This window comes from Pan troglodytes, chromosome 8, assembly GCF_028858775.2.
Source record: "Pan troglodytes isolate AG18354 chromosome 8, NHGRI_mPanTro3-v2.0_pri, whole genome shotgun sequence".
NCBI classification, from domain to species: domain Eukaryota; kingdom Metazoa; phylum Chordata; class Mammalia; order Primates; family Hominidae; genus Pan; species Pan troglodytes.
In genome coordinates, this window is record NC_072406.2 from 89,931,730 (window position 1) to 89,950,359 (window position 18,630).

Genomic DNA, 18,630 nt, shown 5'->3' on the forward strand with positions numbered 1-18,630 from the left:
AGAGAGAAAAAAGCAGACACATTTTGCTCATGAACGAGCCCACTCAGGAGACACCGATGGAAAAGTGCTAGAAAATGCACTCTACAGATCATTAATCAATTGATGCAACTTAAGCAATTTATCAGGGGGAAAAACCTTTGTTGCCAATAATGGAAGCGCCTAAGACAGAACATTCTTCAGTGCCGGCTGGGCAACAGAAACAGCAGGCGGCCATAACTCAAAGCCCAGAAAGCTTTTGTTTTTAAACTTGCAATGCCAAGGAGGTGAGACAAGGGAGCCAATTCTCAGGGAGACAGGCCATGGGGAGCCAAATGCATTCAGGTGATATACTGATCAGATGGTCCAGATTCAGTTATTCTCAGAGGAACGATGGCTCGTTAACCGAGCTGTTGACCACAGCTCTCCAGAAGAAGGGAAATGAGGGCTACGTGTTTTCAAAACCAGAGCTACACTCGATATGACACAAGAACTAGACATGCATGAGTGTGGAGCATCACAGTGAGTGGAAGGAAGCAAGACCCTTCTCTCCCAGACACCTTGATGTTGTGGGTTAGCCTTCATTAGAATAGGACTGATTCCTGGATGGGTGACATCATGAGCTAACACGTGTGTGCTGCTTACTACTTGCCAGACACAGTTTGCTATAGTTGGGATGTTTTTGCTCCAAATCACATGTTGAAATTCGATCCCCAGGGCTGGTGGTGGGGCCTGATGGAAGGTGTTTGGATCTTGGGAGTGGATCCCTCATGAATAGATTAATGCCCTCCCTGGGGGATGGTGGAGGGATAAGTGAGTTCTCACTCTCTTCTCGCAAGAGCTTTTTTTTAGAGGAGTGTGGCACCTCCTCCCTCCTCTCTCTCTTCCTCTCACCAGCGATCTCTGCACCCATAGGCTCCCTTTCACCTTCCACCATGGGTGGAAGCAGCCTGGAGCTCTCACCAGGAGCAGATGCTGGTGCCATTCTTCCTGCACAGCCTGCCAAACTGTGAGCCCAATAAACCTCTTTTCTTTATAAGTTATCCGGCCTTGGGCTTTCCTTTATAGCAACAGAAATGGACTAAGACACTGTGCCAAGCACTTTGTAAATATTAACTCCTCATAATAACACTGGGTGTGCTATGACTACCCCATTTTACATATGAGTCAACTTTGTCACAGAGAGGCTGAGGAACTTATCCAAGGTCACACAGCTAGTAGCACAGCCAGGTTAGGATTGAATCCAAGTAGCTCAGTTAGGAATGCCTGACTTCGCTGCTGTACCACCAACAGCCAGAAGAATAAGGAGTTGCTGCTGATGCTCCCAGCGTGCCCCCATAAATATACAGACTACTCTAGTACTCTGGTCTTCTAACCTGCCATTTGGGACCTGCCCAAGCTTTCCAATTTGAGGTGCTGTTCTCTGATATCACAAGAAAGTATCTCTATAAATTCTGGCCATGATAATATCTTTTCTTCCACTTGTTGATTACAGATCTCTGATGTACAGCCAAACTGCATTATTTGAGGTTTCTTAGCATATATAGAATTGACACATTGATATAATGTGTAATGGCCATTTACTTTTTCCCCCCCTTTTTTTTACTTCCCCGTAATATAAAGAAGAGCTGCATTTGATCCTAAACTCGAGTGGCCACCTCTGTATACTAAATGAGCCCCAAGGATAATCTGCCCCATTCATCAACACTTTCTAGTTTGCACCATGTTGGTGACTAAGGGGACACCAGGGGAGCAGATATGATCTCTACTGGCAATGAATTCAGTCTCCTGGGAAGATTCGGTGCAAACGATAGTTGCAATAAAACATGGTGAGTGCTATTGTAGGACTGTGCCTAAATGCTTCAGGAACAAAAAGAAAGAGAACCCAGCTCTTGAGATAGCAGCAGAAAAAGAGGTTCAGCAGGGAGACGGGGTCAGATTGAACACAGCTAAGGAGGCTGTGCAGTGTTACAGGAGTTGGCGGGGGGGCGGTCTCTGGAAGGATCTAGGTAGGGGGATATTTTAGTTAGGAAAACCACCCCACCCTTCTACATGCATGGAGGGCAGGCTAGAGGGCAGCAGTGCTGGGAGAAAGACAACTAAGTAGGAGATGACGGGGCCAGGCATGGTGACTCACGCCTGTAATCCTAGCACTGTGGGAGGCCGAGGCAGATGGATCACCTGAGGTCAGGAGTTTGAGACCAGCCTGGCCAACATGGTGAAACCCGTCTCTACTAAAAATACAAAAAACTAGCCGGGCATGGTTGCAGGTGCCTGTAATCTCAGCTGCTCCGGAGGCTGAGGGGGGACAATCACTTGAACCTGGGAGGCGGAGGTTGCAGTGAGCCCAGATCCCGCCACTGCACTCTAGCCTAGGCAACAAGAGTGAAACTCCGTCTCAAAATAATAATAATAAGAAGAAGAAGATGATGATGATGATGATGATGACGCATAGTCCAGGCAGGAGATGAAGGTTAAACTCAGGCAGAAGCACTGAGGATGGAAAAAGAGAATGGATTAAATAAAAAGAAATCAGAGGTAATAAAAATGAAGGTTTTTTCCCCTGTGTGGTTCACTTGGACTTCACATTCATTTGCCATAAAATTTTGCATCTGACTTGATCCTGACTGAAGCATCGTGGAGATCTGGTTTTTAGGTTAAGTTCAAACTTCTGGGAAACACAAGTCAGACCGGAAGATCAGAGTTTCCATGCAGATATGATCTCTACTGGCAATAAATTCAGTTTCTGGAAAACATTTGGTGCTATCAGTCCTGTTTGCTTTTGAGCAAATTATTTGCATTTTCTGAAACTCAGTCTCATCATTTGTAAAGTGAGAATTATGATATCTACCTCTGCATCTTATGGCATAAGCTAACTTGGGTGCCAATATTGTCTCATCCCTTTTCATCTTTTCTAATAATAATGATAACAACAGCAACCTCCAACATTTACTGGGCACCTAATATGTGCCAGGCACTATTCAACATGCACTAATTCATTTGATCCTCACAACCACCTTAGGAGATAGGTTCTATTATTGTCACCATTCTGCAAATAAAGAAACGGAGGCAGAAAGATGCAGTAACTTGCCAACTCCCCAGGCTGTGGCAGAGCAAAGATGTGAGCTCGCCTTCTCTCATAATTGCCTCAGCACTCGCCTACCCTGATGCACAGGAAGTCCAACGCCTCCTTTCTGGGCCCTCCCTCCTCCCCTGTATTGTCCAAGAATCCTGCTTCTTCAGTCCTGCTCCCTGGCACCAGATGGACAAAGAACAACTCCAGCCCTATGCTGCCATTGCTGGATGCTGCCACGCGGTGTCGCTATGGAAGGTGTAGCCTGCAATTGGCGCTGGTGGTCTGTTGATGCGATGTTCTTGCTGGTTCTGGTCCCTGTCCAAGCTACAATGGGGTCCCAAGCGGAGGCTCTGAGACTTCACTTCCTTTTTTTTTTGAGACGGAGTCTCGCTCTGTTGCCCAGGGTGAAGTGCAGCGGTGCAATCTCTGCTTACTACAACCTCCACCTCCCAGGTTCAAGCGATTCTCCTGCCTCAGTCTCCCGAGTAGCTGGGATTACAGGCACGCACCAGCACGCCTGGCTAATTTTTTGTATTTTTAGTGGAGACAGGGTTTCCCCATGTTGCCAAGGCTGGTCTTGAACTCCTAGGCTCAAGTGATCCTCCCTCCTTGGCCTTACAAGCATCACAGAGCTTGCAAGATAGTGAAAAATTATCTGGCCAAGTTCCAAAAGAGGCCCAGAATCTAGAGAGGTTAGTAAAACAATTGGGCTTCTGTTGTTCCAAGTTTAGCTGCGCTTCTGGGCTTTGGTGGCCTCAAGATACTATGGGAAAAAAGTTGGCATCCAGGGCCCACCACGTGTCAGACCCAATATATGATCTGGCTTTGGGATGTGACCCCAGAATGCTGCACACTTGGAGTAAGAATAACAAGAAACAAACCAGTCCTCGCATAGATGAAAATGTGCTTCAAAAATCTGAGTGCTGGAGAAAACAACAAGGCCTGAACTTGAATTAAGGTAATCCTGTGTTGGTAGTGCTCCCAGTCACCTGGCAAAACGAATAAAGAACCTACTTTTAGAAGACAAGGGCACAGTATAGGCCTTAAATTATGTTTTCCAAGCACAATGTCTAACACAGAGTCAAGGATAACCAAGTACATGTGAAGATAAAATGCTATGGATGAGGCCAGGTGCCGTGGCTCACGCCTGTAATCCCAGCACTTTGGGAGGCTGAGGCGGACGGATCACGAGGTCAGGAGTTTGAGACCAGCCTGACTAACATGGCAAAACCCCATCTCTACTAAAAATACAAAAATTAGCCGGGCGTGGTGGGGGGCCCCTATAATTCCAGCTACTCAGAAAGCTGAGGCAGGAGAATCACTTGAGATCGTGCCACTGCACTCCAGCCTGGGCGACAGAGCGAAACTCCGTCTCAAAAAAAAAAAAAAAAAGATAAAAAAATGCTATGGATGAGAATAAACAGAAACAGCAAACAGACACACCCACAGGAACTGCAAATAATGGAATCATCAGCAGATACCATAAAATAAATAGGTCTGCTATGTTCAAGGAGATAAAAGTTTATTTAAACCATTTTGGCAGAAAACTGGAAATCATAAAAAGTGACATAACAGATATGTAAGGAAACTGTGAACCCTGAACATCTGAGATGGTCTCAATTAATTTAGAAAGTATATTTTGCCAAGATTGAGGACATGTGCCTGTGATACACCCTCAGGAGGTCCTGACAACATGTGCCCAAGGTGGTCAGAGCCCAGTTTGGTTTTATACATTCTAGGGAGACATGAGACATCAATCAACATAATGCAAGATGAACACAGGTTTGCTCTGGAAAGGTGGGACAACTTGAAGCAAAGATGGGAAGACTCGAAGCAGGGCAAGGTTTCCAGGTCATAGGTAAATAAGAGACAAATGGTTGCACTCTTCTGAGTTCCTGATTAGTCTCTCCAAAGGAGGCAATCAGATATACATTTATCTCAGTGAGCAGAGGGGTGACTTTGGGTAGAATGGGAGGCAGGTTGACTCTAAGCAGTTCTCAGCTTCACTTTTGCCTTTAACTTAGCAATTTGGGGGCCCCAAGATTTATTTTCCTTTCACAAAACCAAATAGATTTTTTAGAATTGAAAAATACAATACTATTAAAATTAAAAATTCAATAACTTTTTTTCTGCCTGATTTTATCTTTTTAACAGCTTTATTGAGGTATGGTTTACATACAGTAAAATCCACCTATTTAAAGTGCTTAGTTCAATGAGGCTGCCTATGCAGAGGACTTTTTGAAGGAGAGAAATTCTGAAATTATGAATCTAACAGTTTAAATTAGGAACGTAATTCATATAGACTACACCATTCCCAGCTACAATCCTCTTTCAGAGAGAGAAGCACCTTTGCTCTCCAGTCATTTACAATCCTTCAGAATGGAAGCAACTGGCTCCATGGTTCCAGGCTTTATTCCCCTTTGAAGTGTAAATTAATAGTCTCAGAAAGAAAAATGGGAAGGTCTCTACTACAGAATGCAAGCATTTGGCCTGAGGTGGGGTGGGTGGGAGTTAGAAGATGATAAATCTTATTGCCCTTTGAATGGGAGCAGATGGCTTTAGTCCTAACACCCTCTAACCTTAACTCAGATATCAATAACATTTGCTCAGAAAGCCCTAATTGTGAAGAGACATGAAAATAATTGCTTCTTGACAGATCGAGATGCAGAGGATATGGTGAGACAGTCTTAACGCATATGTTTTATTGGTGTCCCTAAAGAAAAAAATAATGGGAACAGAGGCAAATGTGAATAAATCATTACTAAAGAGTGTCCAAAACTAATAAAAGGCCAAGCACAGTGGCTCAGGCCTGTAATTCCAGCACTTTGGGAGGTTGAGGCAGGTGGATCATGAGATCAGGAATCGAGACCAGCCTGGCCAATATGGTGAAACCCTGTCTCTACTAAAAATACAAAAATGAGCTGGGCATGGTGGCGCATGCCTGTAACCCCAGCTACTTGGGAGGCTGAGGCAGGAGAATTGCTAGAACCTGGGAGGTGGAGGTTGCAGTGGGCCGAGATCATACCACTGCACTCCAGCCTGGGCAACACTGCAAGACTCCGTCTCAGAAAAAAAAAAAAAAACCCACTAATTAAAGACACAAAACCACGTGTTTAAGAAGCCAAATAAATCTCAAGGCAGAAAATTTTAAAAATAAATCAACATGTAGATACATTATAGTGAAACTGCAAAAAACCAAAGACAAAGAGAAACCTTAAAAGATGTCTTTACAGAGGCAGCAGTTAGAGTAACAGCTAAATTCTCAAAAGAAACAATGGAAGCTAGAAGACAGTAGAATGACCATCTCAATGCACTGAAAGAAAATTGTTGGGGTGATCAGACCCAACACCAAGTTGTGGGGGTACAAAGTCTGGCGGAGTCAAAGGATTGAGAAAAAGACAGTTTGAGAGGAAAAACCTGGGACCAGGGGGACATCACTAGTGTATGAAGGCCGCGAAGGCCCTGAGCTCTAGGAGCCCATGCTATTTATTGGTAATCCAACAAAGAAACAGGTGATGAGAATGTGGAGGTCAAAAGGGCATGTTGCATTAAGCACATGATTTACAGCTGTGATGGTTTAGCATTTGCTCTGCTACTTGAGATAATGGAGAGCAGATTCTTTTAACTCAAGATACAATCGATCCTGGGAGAGCAAGGAGCAAGAAGCCAGCAAGTCTAGACACATTCCAGAGCCTCGAGCCCTGGATTCTATCCAAGCCATGAGGGATTTTATGCCCTGGGTTTAAGTTATGGTGCATCAGGGTAGCCTTCTACCCTTTAGCACAGAGCTTGGTGTTCCAAAGGCCACAAGGGGCTTTAGACCCTGGACCCCGGACATATTCCAAGACTTTTTTATATTATGTCAGACATGCAAACCCTGCCTCAGCTTCTGTCAACACTCAGCTTTTCCCAACAGAAAATAACTGCTTATATTGTTTGGATATTTGTCCCACCCAGATCTCATATTGAATTGTGATGTCCAATGATGGAGATGGGGCCTGGTGGGAGGTGTTTGTGTCATGGAGGCAGCTCCCTCGTGGCTTGGTGTTGTCTTCATGATAGTGAGTTCTCACAAGATCTGGTCATTTAAAACTGTGTGTCACTTCCCCCCAACTCTCTCTCTCTTGCTCCTGCTTTTACTATGTGAAGCGCCTGCTCCTGCTTCACCTTCCACCATCAGTAAAAGCTCCCTGAGGCCTCCCGAGAAGCAGATGCCAGTACTATGCTTCCTGTACAGCCTGAAGAATTGTAAGCCAATTAAACCTCCTTTCATATAAATACCTAGTCTCAAGTATTTCTTTATAAATGCAAAAACAGCCTAATATAGAAAATTGGTACCTAGCATGGGGCATTGCTATAAAGATACCTGGAAATGTGAAAGCAGCTTTGCAACTGGGTAATGAGCAGAGGTTTGAAGAGTTTGGAGAGCTCAAAAGAAGACAGGAAGATGAGGGGAAATTTGGAACTTCTTAGAGACTGGTTAAATAGTTGTGACCAAAATGCTGATAGTGATATGGACAGTGAAGTCCAGGCTGATGAGGTCTCAGATGGAAATCAGAAACTTATTGGGAACTGGAGCAAAGGTCACCCTTGTTATACTTTAGCAAAGATCTTGACTGCCTTCTGCTCTTGCCCTAGAGGTCTGTGGAAATTTGAAGTGATTATTGACAGTATCTGGCAGAAGAAATTTCTAAGCAGCAAAGTGTTCAAGATGTACCTGACTGCTTCTAACAGTCCACATTCAGATGCAGGAGCAAAGAAATAAAGTTGAAATTTATATATGAACAGGAAGCAGAACTTAAATGTTTGGAAAATTTGCAGCTGGACCATGTGACAAAGAAAGAAAAAGCTTTTTTGGGAGAGGAATTCAAGCAGGCTGTGGAATAACCACTTGTACAAGATATTTGTGTAACTAAATGGAGCCAAGTACCTTTATCTAAGACATGAGGAAAAGGCCATGACATTTTGAAGACAACCTTCATGCCTGTCCCTCCCTTCCCAGGTCCAGAGGCTTAGAAGGAAAGAATGGTTTCATGGGCCAGGCCCAGGGCCCAGTGGCCCTGCACAGCTTCAGGACACTGCTCCCCACATCCCAGCTGCTCCAGCTCCAACTGGCTCAAAAGGGCCCAGGTACAGCTCAGGCTGCCACTTTGGGGAATGCAAGCCATAAGCCTTGGTGGCTTTCATGTGATGTTAAACCTGTAGATGTGCAGAATGCAAGAGTGAAGAATGCTAGGCAGCCTCTGCCTAGATTTTAGAGGCTGTATGAGAATGCCCAGGTGCCCATGCAAAAACCTGATTCAGGGACAGAGTCCTTATAGAAAACCTCTACTAGGAAAGTACCAAGGGGAAATGTGAGGTTGGAGCCCCCACACGGAGTCCCCCCCACTGGGCCACTGCCTAGTGGAGCTGTGAAAAGGAGACCACCTTTCTCCAGACCCCAGAATGGCAGATCCACTGGCAGCTTGTACCCTGCACCTGCAAAAGCCACAAGCACTAAACTGAGAGCAGCCACAGGGGATGTACCCTGCAAAGCCACAGAGGTGGAGCTGCCCGAGGCCTAGGGAGCCCACCCCTTGCACCAGTGTCCCCTTGTTACAGGACATAGAGTCAAAAAAGTTTATTTTTGGAGCTTTAAGATTGAATGACTGCCCTGCTGGGTTTCAAACATGCATGGAGCCTGTAGCCCTTTCCTTTTGGCCAGTTTCTCCCTTTGGAATGGGAATGTTTATCCAATGCTTATACTCCCATTGTACCTTGGAGGTAACTTGTTTTTTATTTTAGAGGATCATAGGTGGAAGGGATTTGCTTTGTTTCAAATGAGACTTTGGACTTTTGAGTTAATGCTGGAATGAGTTAAGACTTTGGGGGACTGTTGGGAAGGCATGACTATATTTTGCAATGTGTAAAGGACATGAGTTTAGGAGGGGCCAGGGGTGGAATGATATAGTTTGGATATTTGTCCTTTCCCAAATCATGTTGGATTATGATCCCCAGTGCTGGAGGTGGGGCCTGGTGGAAGATGCTTGGATCATGGGGGTGTTTCCCTCATGGCTTGGTCCTGTCTTTGTGATAGTGAGTTCTCATGAAATCTGGTCATTTAAAAGTGTGTGGCACTTGGCCGGGCGCAGTGGCTCATGCCTGTAATCCCAACATTTTGAGAGACCAAGGTGGGCAGATCACCTGAGGTCAGGAGTTTGAGACCAGCCTGGCCAACATGGTGAAACCCTATCTCTACTAAAAATACAAAATTAGCCAGGCATGGTGGTGCACACCTCTGATCCCAGCTACTCAGGAGGCTGAGGCAGGAGAATCGCTTGAACCCGGGAGGCAGAGGTTGCAGTGAGCTGAGATCACACCATTGCACTCCAGCCTGGGCAAAAAGAGTGAAACTGTCTAAAAAAAAAAAAAATGTGTGGCACCCCTGCTCACTCTCCATCTCCTGCTCCTGCTTCCTGCTTTCACCATATGAAGTGCCTGCTGCTGCTTCGCCTTCTACCATGAGTAAAAGCTTCCTGAGGCCTCCCCAGAAGCATATGCCTCTATGCTTCCTATACAGACTGCAGAACAGTGAGCCAACTGCACTTCTTTCCTTATAAATTACTCAGTCTCAGGTATTTCTTCATAGCAGTGCCAGAATGGCCTAATACACCTGTTAACATACAAATTTACAATTTCCTTTACCCAGGAAAAAAACTCACCAACAATAAATACAAACTAAAGACATATTCAACAGATAAAATCTGAGGGAGTTCACCACCAGTATACCAGTATTCATTCTTCAATATGGAGCCAAGAAAGTGATATGTGTGTGTGTGTGTATACATATATATTACTTACATATGAGTATATATATGTATGTATATGTGTATATATATGTATGTATGTGCCTGCATGTACATACTCACATCCATCAAGACATTATTATTTGCTTAATAAATACATACATATTAATATATTAATTACATATTAATATGTATTAAACACATGCATAATATATACATATTTATATAATATATAGACATAAATATTAAGCAAATAAAATAATAATAGTGTCTTGATGTATGTGAGCATCCACATGCATCTACACAAATACACACACACACATTTCTACATATTTACCCTTTCCAACGCTCTTCTTTCCTACACATCCAGGATTTATCAGGTGTATCAGGCCATTCTTCCATTGCTATAAAGACATACCTGAGACTGAGTAATTTGTAAGAAAAGAGGTTTAATTGGTTCATGGTTCTGCAGGCTGTACAGGAAGCATGACAGCTTCTGTTTCTGGGGAGGCCTAGGGAGCTTATACTTGTGGTGGAAGGCAAAGTGGGATCAGGCTATCTTATAAGAAGGGAGCAGGAGAAAGAGAGAGAAAAAAAGGAGGAATTGCTACACACTTCCAAACAACCAGATCACACGAGAACTCACTCATAATCACAAGAACAGCACCAAGGAAATGGTGCTAAACTATTTATGATGAATCAGCCCCCAGTCGCCTCCCACCGGGTGGCCCCACCTCCAAGAATAGGGATTACAATATAACATGAGATTTGGATGGGGACATAGATGCAAACCATATCATCAGGTGTCATTTCCTTTTAACCTAAAATGTTTATAGTTTGCAGACTTATGTAGTGCAAGTCTACTTACTGGACTAATTTCCTCAGCTTTTTCCTGTCTACAAATGTCTTTATTTTGCCTTTATTTTTGAAGTATGTATTTTGAATGCTTTGTTAAATTCTTTCAGCATTTTAAAGAAGCCATTACATTGTCTTCTGCATTTTTAATAAGAATTCAGCCATCATTCTTTCTTCTTGTTACCTTCTTAAATGTATTTGCCCCTTTTCTCTGATAGCACTTAAGATATTCTCTTTAGTATTGGTTTTCAGCAATTTGACCATGATGTGCTTTGGTATGGTTTTCTTTGTATTTATTCTGCTTGAGTTTTAATTTTTCTCTTTATGCATCGGTTTGGATTAATTTAATTAACCTATCTTCAAGTTTATGGATCTTCCCTTGTGCTCTATTCAGTCTGCTGATAAGTCCTTCAAATGAATTTTTCATTTCAGTACTGGAATTCCCATTTTATTCTTTTGTAGAGTTTCAGATTTCCTGCCGAAATTTACAATCTATTCACACATTTTGCTTGGCTTTTCCAGTGAATATTTTAACAGAGTTGTAATACTTATTTTAAAGTTTTTGTCGGCTGATTTCAACATCTGGGTCATTCCTCATTCTGTTTTTTTTTTTGTTGTTGTTGTTGTTGTTTTTCTTTCTCTTGATTATTCATTACATCTTCCTGCTTTTTTTTTTTTTAGACAGAGTCTCACTCTGCTGCCCAGGCTGGAGTGCAGTGGCACAATCTCTGCTCACTGCAACCTCCACCTCCCAGGTTCAAGCAATTCTCATGCCTCAGCCTCCCAAGTAGCTGGGATTACAGGTGTGCACCACCATGGCTGGCTAATTTTTGTATTTTTAGTAGAGATGGGCTTTCGCCATATTGGCCAGGCTGGTCTCAAACTCCTGACCTCAGGTGATCCACCCACCTCAGCCTCCCAAAGTGCTGGGATTACAGGCATGAACCACCGCACCCAGCCCTTCCTGCTTTTTATAAACATGTCTTCTCTATTTAGTTATGTGCACATTTAGAAAGAATTAGTGGGCAGGTGTGCCCTGAGCAAGTCTCTCTTAATTCTCCTTTCCCTGTACCTCCTGCTGCCAGGTTCTCAGTGAAGACTTAGGAAGAGTTGATGGGTGAATGGTCCTAGAGAAATCTCTTTACCCTCATTTCCTGTCCTTAGCCTTTACCAGGACAGGGCTATGAAGTTGGTGAAGACCCTGTAGATGAGAACTGGCATATAGATGTCATTTTGTATTTGGGACTTTGGGGGATTTTAATACATTTTGCCAGCTCATGCAAATTTGTTAAAAGTTCAGCTAGTTTCTCCTTGCATCTGCAAAAATTCCCATCTATAGTGGGTTCAATCTTCCATCCACCATACCCCTATGAGGAAAGCAGCCTTGGGTCTCACTTTCCTAGCAAGGGCTCTTTGCACTCTGGAATTTAGTTTATTTCCACTTCTTTATCCTCAGCTTGGGTTTTTAACAACTATGCTTCTGTAGCTTATCCAGCTTACTCACAGTATTTCAGTGAGAGCAATGATCTCTTGAAACTTTCTATATCCTAATTGGAGGTGGCAGTCTAAATGTTTTTCAAAAAGACTTATACATTTAAAATATGAAGAGAAAAGGTGAGAATAAAGTTTCTGACATCTGTAGACTATTAGATTATCCATCCCTTTCCATATCCAGGGACCATATTTAATGCTAACTTGACTCAGAGAAAATACCACCAGGTCATTTAGCTAGGTCTATATCCCTGCTGGGAAGGCCCAGGAAGGCTAATGCATCAAATGCCCACTGGAACAAAAACATCTTCTTTTAAAAAAATCACCTGTTTTAAAATGAAATTGGAGGAAAATGAAGCAAAAAAGAATTTACCCCTATTTCATCATACTGGATCTCTGTTTTCATTTAAAATGCTCTTTATCCTCATTTCAACATATTTCTACTTCTTAATCTGTGCTAGACTAGAACCAAATCCAGAAATCAGTTTTTCTAACAAACTTACTGAGTCTGAAGTGAGAGTTTGACTTTCTGTTCACCAACAAACTTGGGCACAGCCAGAATTTATGCTATTTCACATAAAGAAAAATAGGAGGGAAACGGCACTGACCTGAGAGGCCTTATGCAGCAACGATTCTCCTGAAGTGGGAGAGAAAGAGAATTAAAAAGATGAAACACACATCTTCTTTCCCCACAATGTTCAGTCAACTGCTCTAGGCCTTATTATGTAGAAGTGTACAATTGATAGATTCTGTAAGAAATTACCTAAAAATCTATACTTAATTGGTATCAAATAGTCTGAAATTTTCTGGTGACAAACCCTTCTTAAAATCTGATGAAGAGTCTAATGCAGGTAGCTTCAGTTGCAGGACACTTGAAACGCCCAGTGCCCTCCAGGGACAAATAGAACAATTAGGACTGCAAAAGGAGAACAAAAAGACATTTGTAGAACAGGTAAGTGGTACTTAGAAGGAAGGTCTAAAAGCAATCATCTAAGCTTCCACATTAAAGACTAGAAAGATAGATTAAACTGAAAATAAATAGAAGAAAAGAATAAAATCAAGGTGAGAATAAGAATAATGAAATAGAAAATGGATAACAGCAGAGATAACCCAATTAAAGCAAAAGCTGTATCTTTTAAAAGTATAATAAAATTGATAAACCTTTAGACTGCTCAAGAAAAAACAAAAATTACCAATATCAGAAGTTTAAAAGGAGACATAACTACAAGTCCTATGAACATTAAAATGATAGAAAGGAATAATATAAACAAACATATGCAAATATGTTTATGGATATAATGAAATTATCCATTTTTTCAAAGAAGCAAATTACAAAAATGACAGAAGAGATAATCTAAGTTATACTATATCTACGAAAGAAATAGAAATTGTAGTTTTAAAATGTTTTTTTCACAAAGAAAATACCAACACAGATCACTTCACTGGTGAAGTTTATAAAATATTTAAGGAGAAAATAACACCAATATCACACTAACACTTTCAAAAAACAGATGGAGAGAATATTTCCTGTATCATTTTATGATGCCAGTATTAACCTGATAAGAAAAACAAAGTCATTACAAGAAAACTACAGGCTAATAGTATTTCTTATTAATATAAATCCTTAACAAAATATTAGCAAATCAAACATAGTAATATAGAAAAAGGATAATACATGTGACTTGGAGGGAGGCGGCGCTTATCCCAGAATGCAGAGTTGGTCTAATATTTGAAAAATTTGTGTAATTCGTGACATTAATAGGATAAAAGAGAAAAATCATAATCTTGAGAGATGTGAAAAAACTTAACAGAAATAGGTGTTTATAACATTAAAAAAAAAAAAACCAAAAAAAACTCTTATCAGGCGCGGTGGCTCACCTGTAATCCCAGCACTTTGGGAGGCCAAGGTGGGAGGATCACTTGAGCCCAGAAGTTCAAGACCAGCCTGGGTAACATAGTGAAACCCCATCTCTATAAAAAATACAAAAATTAGCTGGATGTGGGCAGATGCCTATAGTCCCAGCTACTTGGAAGGCTGAGGTGGGAGCATCACTTGAAACCAGGAGGTGGAGGTTGCAGTGAACCAAGATTGCACCACTGCACTCCAGCCTGGGCGACAGAGGGCAGGTAGAAAGACGGCTACAACCCCGCTGGCAATGGCCTACATAATGAGTTTCTCACAGCGTCCTCCCTTGACAGTTACAGTAAAGATGGAGCGAAGTCCTTGAAAGGAGATGTGCCTGCCTCTGAGGTGACTTCGAAAGACTCGACGTTCAGCCAGTTTAGTCCGATCTCTAGTGCTGAAGAGTGTGGTGACGACGAGAAGATCAAGGTGGATGACCCCCTGACAAGGAGGACGTGCAATCAAGCTTCAGGTCGAACGTGTTGACAGGGTCGGCTCCCCAGCAGGACTATGACAAGCTGAAGGCATTTGGAGGGGAAAACTCCAGTAAAACTGGACTCTCTCCATCAGGCAATATGGAGAAAAACAAAGTTGTTAAGAGAGAAGCAGAAGCCAATTCTATAAACCTGAGTGTTTATGAACCTTTTAAAGTCAGAAAAGCAGAGGATAAATTGAAGGAAAACTCTGACAACGTGCTGGAAAACAGAGTCCTGGATGGGAAGCTGAGCTCCGAGAAGAATGACACCTGCCTCCCCGGCACTGCGCCATCAAAGACAAAGTCATCCTCCAAGCTCTCATCCTGCAGCTCTGCCATCATGGCTCTCAGCGCTAAAAAGGCGGCTTCAGACTCCTGCAAAGAACCAGTGGCCAATTCGAGGGAATCCTCCCCATTACCAAAAGAAGTAAATGACAGCCAGGCGCGGTGGCTCACGCTTGTAATCCCAGCACTTTGGGAGGCCAAGGCGGGCGGATCATGAGGTCAGAAGTTCGAGACCAGCCTGACCAACATGGTGAAACCCTGTCTCTACTAAAAATGCAAAAATTAGTTGGGCATGGAGGTGCGCGCCTGTAATCCCAGCTATTTGGGAGGCTGGGGCAGGAGAATCGCTTGAACCTGGGAGGCGGAGGTTGCAGTGAGCCGAGATCACGCTACTGCACTCCAGCCTGGGTGACAGAGCAAGACTCTGTCTCAAAAAAAAAAAAGAAGAAGAAGAAGTAAACGACAGTCCGAGAGCCACCAACAAGTCTCCTGAATCCCAGAATCTCATAAACGGGACCAAAAAGACCATCCCTAAAGCAACCGGATAATCCCAGAAGCATCTCAAGTGAGAACAGCAGCAAGAGTTCCCCGTCCTCTCCTGCAGGGTCCGCACCAGCAATCTTCAAAGTCCGCATAAAAACCATTAAGATGTCTTCTGGGGAAATCAAGAGAACAGTGACCAGGGTATTGCCAGAAGTGGATCTTGACTCTGGGAAGAAATCTTCTGAGCAGACGGCGTCTGTGATGGCCTCTGTGACATTCCTTCTGTCATCTCCAGCATCAGCTGCCATCCTTTCCTCTCTCCTCAGGGCGCCTCTCCAGTCCACGGTCATGACCAATGCAGTTTCACCTGCAGAGCTCACCCCTAAACAGGTCACAATCAAGCCTGTGGCTACTGCTTTCCTCCCAGTGTCTGCTGTGAAGGAAAGTGAAGACGGCAGGATCCCGAGTCATTAATTTGAAGCTCGCTAACAACACCACAGTGAAAGCCACAGTCATATCTGCTGCCTCTGTCCAGAGCGCCAGCAGCGCCATCATTAAAGCCGCCAACGCCATCCAGCAGCAAACTGTCGTGGTGCCGGCACCCAGCCGGGCCAACGCCAAACTCGTGCCAAAGACTGTGCACCTTGCCAACATTAACCTTTTGCCTCAGGGTGCCCAGGCCACCTCTGAACTCCACCAAGTGCTAACCAAAGCTCAGCAACAAATAAAGCAGGCAATAATCAATGCAGCAGCCTCGCAACCCCCCAAAAAGTTGTCTCGAGTCCAGGTGGTGTCGTCCTTGCAGAGTTCTGTGGTGGAAGCTTTCAACAAGGTGCTGAGCAGTGTCAATCCAGTCCCTGTTTACATTCCAAACCTGAGTCCTCCCACCAATGCAGGGATCACGTTACCAACGCGTGGGTACAAGTGCTTGGAGTGTGGGGACTCCTTTGCAGTTGAAAAGAGTCTGACCCAGCACTACGACAGACAGAGCATGCGCATCGAAGTAACATGCAACCATGGTACAAAGAACCTCATTTTTTACAACAAATGCAGCCTCCTTTCCCATGCCCGTGGGCATAAGGAGAAAGGGGTGGTAATACAATGCTCCCACTTAATTTTAAAGCCAGTCCCAGCAGGTCAAATGATAGTTTCTCCATCAAGCAATACTTCCACTTCAACTTCCACTCTTCAGAGCCCTGTGGGAGCCGGCACACACACTGTCACAAAAATTCAGTCTGGCATAACTGGGACAGTCATATCGGCTCCTTTAAGCATTCCCATCACCCCAGCCATGCCCCTAGATGAAGACCCCTCCAAAGTGTGTAGACATAGTCTAAAATGTTTGGAGTGTAATGAAGTCTTCAGTATGAGACATCAATGGCTACACATTTCCAGCAGGCTGCAGATACGAGTGGACAAAAGACTTGCACTATCTGCCAGATGCTGCTTCCTAACCAGTGCAGTTACGCATCACACCAGAGAATCCATCAGCACAAATCTCTCTACACCTGCCCTGAGTGCGGGGCCATCTGCAGGTCAGTGCACTTCCAGACCCACGTCACCAAGAACTGTCTGCACTACATGAGGAGAGGTGGTTTTCGATGTGTGCATTGCAATGTTGTATATTCTGATGTGGCTGCCCTGCAGTCTCACATTCAAGGTTCTCACTGTGAAGTCTTCTACAAGTGTCCTATTTGTCCAATGGCATGTAAGTCCGCCCCAAGCACACATTCCCACACCTACACACAGCATCCTGGCATCAAGATAGGAGAACCAGAAATAATATATAAGTGTTCCATGTGCGACACTGTGTTCACCCTGCAAACCTTGCTGTATCGCCACTTTGACCAACACATTGAAAACCAGAAGTTGTCTGTTTTCAAGTGTCCAGACTGTTATCCTTTATATGCACAGAAGCAACTTATGATGGACCATATCAAGTCTACGCATGGAACATTGAAAAGTATTGAAGGGCCTCCGAACTTGGGTATAAACTTGCCTTTGAGCATTAAGCCAGCAACTCAAAATTCAGCAAATCAGAACAAAGAGGACACCAAGTCCCTGAATGGGAAAGAGAAATTGGAAAAGAAATCTCCATCTCCTGTGAAAAAATCAGTGGAAACCAAGAAAGTGGCCAGTCCTGGGTGGACGTGTTGGGAGTGTGACCGCCTGTTCATTCAGAGAGATGTGTACATATCCCACGTGAGGAAGGAGCAAGGGAAGCAAATGAAGAAACATCCCTGCCGCCAGTGTGACAAGCTCATCCCACAGCCTGTGCCAGCACAACCGGATCAAGCACAAAGGCATCAGGAAAGTGTATGCCTGCTCGCACTGCCCAGACTCCAGACGTACCTTTACCAAACGATTGATGCTAGAGAAGCACATCCAGCTGATGCACAGCATCAAGGACCCTGACCTGAAAGAAATGACAGATGCCACCAGTGAGGAGGAAACAGAAATAAAAGAAGACACCAAGTTCCCCAGTCCCAAGTGGAAGTTGGAAGAACCAGTTCTGGAGCTCAGGCCTTCCTGAGGAGCAATCACTCAACCACTGAAAAAGCTGAAAATCAATGTTTTTAAGGTTCTCAAGTGTGCCATGTGTGGCTTCACCACCGAAAACCTGCTTCAGTTCCACGAACACATCCCTCAGCACAAATCTGATAGTTCTTCCTACCAGTGCCAGGAGTGTGGCCTCTGGTACACGTCTCACGTCTCTCTGTCCAGGCACCTCTTCATTGTACACAAGTTAAAGGAACCTCAGCCAGTGTCCAAGCAAAATGGGGCTGGGGAAGATAACCAACAGGAGAACAAACCCAGCCACGAGGATGAATCCCCCAATGGCACCGTGTCAGACAGAAAGTGCAAAGTGTGCGTGAAAACTTTTGAAACTGAAGCTGCCTTAAATACTCACATGCGGATACATGGCATGGCCTTCATCAAATCCAAAAGGATGAGCTCAGCCAAGAAATAGCCAGAGAAGGTACATGAGGAAAATCCCTGTCCACATTGGAATAAAAAAGATATTTTTGTTACAAAAAGTTTGCAGTATAATAAACAGTACTGTCTAGGCTGTTGCAATATGTTCTCTTTCAACGTACCTTCCTTCACCTCATTGTATATATCCTCGATAAGTAGTAAAACAGTATTTGAGTTTAAAAGAGTTTGTATATATTTAAATGAATAACTTTTTATACTGTTTGTTACACATTTGTATCAATATTTAGTGGAAAACGATTTGAGTTGTTTTGGGTCAGAATTTTTCTTTTTGTATTGTTTCTTTAAAACAGAGTTCTTAGTAACA

The 18,630-nt window shown here is 43.5% G+C and overlaps 1 pseudogene; it reads left to right on the forward strand.

Moving 5' to 3' along the window:
* The first annotated feature begins 457 nt into the window (after positions 1-457).
* LOC739715 (zinc finger protein 532-like) lies at positions 458-18,300 on the forward strand (annotated as a pseudogene).
* The last annotated feature ends 330 nt before the right edge of the window (positions 18,301-18,630 follow it).